Source organism: Otolemur garnettii, unplaced genomic scaffold, assembly GCF_000181295.1.
Source record: "Otolemur garnettii isolate 467f Iridium unplaced genomic scaffold, OtoGar3 scaffold00179, whole genome shotgun sequence".
Classification (NCBI taxonomy): domain Eukaryota; kingdom Metazoa; phylum Chordata; class Mammalia; order Primates; family Galagidae; genus Otolemur; species Otolemur garnettii.
This window is the reverse complement of record NW_003852574.1, coordinates 468,258-472,310: the sequence shown is the minus strand read 5'-3', so window position 1 is coordinate 472,310 and position 4,053 is coordinate 468,258.

Genomic DNA, 4,053 nt, shown 5'->3' with positions numbered 1-4,053 from the left:
AGAAAATAAATTTCAAGCTGGGTGTGGTGGCTCTTGCCTGTAATCCTAGCACTCTGAGAGGCTGAGGTAGGTGGCTTGCCTGAGCTCATAAGTTCAGGACCAGCCTGAGCCAGAATGAGATCCTGTCTCTACTAAAAATAGAAAAACTAGGCTCGGCGCCTATAGCTCAAGAGGCTAAGGCGCCAGCTACATACACCAGAGCTGGCAGATTCGAATCCAGCCTGGGCCCACCAAACAACAATGACAACTAAAACCAAAAAATAGCCGGGCCTTGTGGCCTGCGCCTGTAGTCTCAGCTACTTGGGAGGCTAAGGCAAGAGAATCACTTAAGCCCAGGAGTTGGAGGTTGCTGTGAGCTGTGACACCACAGCACTCTACCCAGGGCAACAGATTGAGACTCTGTCTCCAAAAAAAAATAGGAAAACCAGCCAGGTGTGGTGGCGCAGGCCTGTAGTCCCAGGTGCTTGTGAGGGTGAGGCAAGGAGATTGCTTGAGCCCAAGAGTTTGAGGTTGCTGTGAGCTAGGATGCCATGGCATTCTACCAGGGCCGAGTGAGACTCTGTCTCAAAAAAATTAATTAATATGCCAAATAAAGAAAACTCTTCAATTTAGATTCAGCTGGAGAACAAGATTTAACACAGAAATCCAGAAAATTTTGGATATTTCAAAAGACAGATACTTCTTCTCAGTATCTATTAAAACACTAGTTTTCTCACTTGTCAGCCTCCCACCACACAAAATCCTCCTCCATGGGACTGGAATTTCCAAATTCAAGCCCTCATCTTGAGAGAGGATACTGGAGAGGGGCGAGGTCTGGGAGAACAGGTCTTCTCAGGGAGACCATGAGGATGCACCTGCAGGGCCCTCTCCATGGTGACTCAGCTCTTGGGAATTTATAGGCTTAACTCCCTGGAACTTGGAAATTTCCAAGTTCTGTGAAATCCTATAGTTCTGTAGGGCCTGGAGTAGCATCTCTCGCTTGATTCAAACTGGCCAATGGGAAGGGTGCCTGTGGTGTGGAACTTTTTGACTGTCAATAAAAAGGGAAAGACCAATCCAGTCGGGGAGCGCTGCCATTTGGAAATCTATGCCGTAAGCTCCCGGCCGATGAATAAAGCCCTTCCTCTTATAACTATGGTGTTTGGGTGCTCTTTCTCTCCATTGGGTCTCGTCTTCCTGCAACAATCTAATCATCTCCCTTCCATGAATTATTCATTGCAAACTCTCCTTCAGCCTTACTCTTCTCAAACATAGCCCTAGGGAACCAAGGCCCTTGAACCATCCAAGGGTAGGATGAATAGTGTGATTCAATTCCAATGTTGAGCAGCCCTCCTTCCCTGATCTGATCCCACCTTTATCCCAGTCCTCTAGGAGCTACCCAGGATTCACAAATCCCAAATTCTAAAGTTCTGAGAGCCCATGATCCCCTCAAGACTCATAAAAAATGTCTGAGCCTCATCCTTCTCCTCCCCTCGACCTTTCCTTGAGAGAGCCCTCCCTGCATCTGAATCACAGGAGCCAGCGTGGGAGCCTTGATTCCCACCCCTCACCCCAAGGCCTAGAAAGAGGTGTTCCTGAGGTCAAGGGGAAGGCCCCCTCAAGATGGGAAAGTAGGGGCACAAAGACAGAGGAGGGGAGGGATGACAGTAAAAAGGAAACAACTGCAGAAAATGAGAACTCCTGGGATTGAATGAAAAGAGCCAGCCCACAAAGCCTCACAGGAAAGTGGCCTCTAAACACAGACCTCCCAAGGTGCAAAAGTTGGGGCCACCACTCAGGGAGGCAGAGAGTAGGGAATCAATGCAACTTCAGCTACCCTTGGAAGGCCCAACCCTCATTTCCCTGGATGTTGGGCAAGTAGCAAAGGCAGTACGGTGCTCAAGTACCCTCCTGCCCCTCCCAAAGCACTATTCCCCACCATTCTACCCTGCAGGCACCAATTCAACAGTAAAAGAAAATCTGGGAAACAAAAGGGAAAGTCTGTACTGAAAAACAAGACATGCAGTGAGGGACAAAAACAGTCCCTCAGTGTACAGCGAGGGAGAGGTCCACACAGGGGACAAGGCGCAGTCCTTCAGTGGACACCAAGGGAGAAGTCTGTACTGTGAGACAAAGCTCAAGAAAAAGGAGTGAGGCATCCGGGGGCTAAACATTGCCCCAAAATGGGCAGAGTCAGAGAACTTCAGAGACAGAGTTGAAAGATGGAGTCAGGAGGAGACAGAGGCTGATCATCCTGATCTGTTTTACTTATTGTCCCCTACAGCCATGTGAATCTGAAACCCCTTATTCTTCTTCAGAAATGAGCCATCAGATGGTAAACCAAAGATCAGTTATTCCTTTCTCCATACCTCCTTCTCTACAACCCTTTATTCTGAAGATCTTACAACACCTCAAGCCTGTTACTGCAGAGATGGGTCATTACAGACCTGATTTCTTTTTGTTGCTGTAGCTGAGACAGAGTCTCAAGCTGTCACCCTGGAGAGTGCTGTGCCATCATAGCTCACAGCAATCTCAAACTCTTGCCTCAGTTTTTTGGGTTTTTTTTTCTACTTTTAGTAGAGACAGGGTCTTGCTTTTGCTCAGGCTGGTCTCAAACTTGTGAGCTCAAGCTATCCACCCACCTCGGCCTCCCAGAGTGCTTGGATCATAGGTGTTAGTCACCAAACCGGCCTACAGACCTGATTTCAACCACTTTTCAAGGAGACAAAGGAAGGAGTGGTTCCTGATTAGAAGAGGAACAAAGCTATTCATTCTCTGAGGCCTATAAGTAGGTCCCCTCTGCATCTCTTCTTGTGATTACCTGGATTTGATAGTGGTCTTTTTTTTTTTTTTTTCAGACAGAGCCTCACTCTGTTGCCCAACCTAGAATGCTGTGGCATCATAGCTCACAGCAACCTGAAACTCCTGGGCTCAGGTGAGCCTTCTGCCTTAGCCTCCTGAGTAGCCAGGACTACAGGTGCACACCATGATGCCCAATTAATGTTTCTCACTCTTGCTCAGGCAGACCTCGAACTCCTGATCTCAGGCAATCGTCCTGCCTCAGTCTCCCAAAGTGCTAGGATTATAGGGATGAGCCATAGCACCTGGCCTGAACAGCAATTTTAAAAGCCACCACACAATTCCACCTTCTCTACTGGTCTTTTCCCTCTGACAATAGCTACATGCTCCACAGAGGATCTGCTTTTTTACCCTTGGTCATGGACTAGTAACATGGATAGTGTGAAAGTTAGACTGCTGTTGTTAGATTGCCTCTAAGATTTTTTTTGTTGGAAACAGAGTCCGACTTTGTCACCCTTGATAGTATGCTGTACCATTATAGCTCACAGCAACCTTAAACTCTGGCCTCTTGCCTCAGACTCCCAAGTGGCTGGAACTACAGGAGCCTGTCACAACACCCAGCTATTTTTAGAAAAGTGGGGTCTCACTCTTGCTCAGGCTGGTCTCAAACTCTTGAGCTCAAGGGATCCAACAGCCTCAGCCTCCCAGAGTGCTAGGATTACAGGTGTGAGCAACCACGCCCCATTGCAACTAAGATTGCATAATTTTGCCACTCTTCTCCCATTACTATACTGATTAAAGCATGTACTTGCTTACCTGGAAAAGAGGCATTAAAAAAGAAAAAAAAGCAACGTACTAAGTGCCAGGCACAGTGCTAAGTCTACTGTTTTGTTAATCTTCACAATATAGCCATGAAGTAAATACTGCTATTAAGTGCCTCCAGCTCACAAAAGAAGGAACTGAGATCTGGGGAGGTTAGGTCATTGACTCATAGAAGGATGTGACTAGCAAGTGGCAGAGCCAAGTCTTAGAGCAGCCTCATTTATCCCACTTATCCACCACCTCAAAAAATGCCTATAGTACTAATGACTGTATGGAAAAGCAGAATGACCAGACAACTAGAAGTCACAATGAAGAACCCAGACCCCTCAGAATGACATGAAGGAAAGGACTGTTACCGGTTTTAAAAAGCTGGGTTATGGGCCAGGCGTGGTGGCTCACACCTGTAATCCTAGCACTCTGGGAGGCGGACTCAGGTGGATTGCCTGAGCTCGT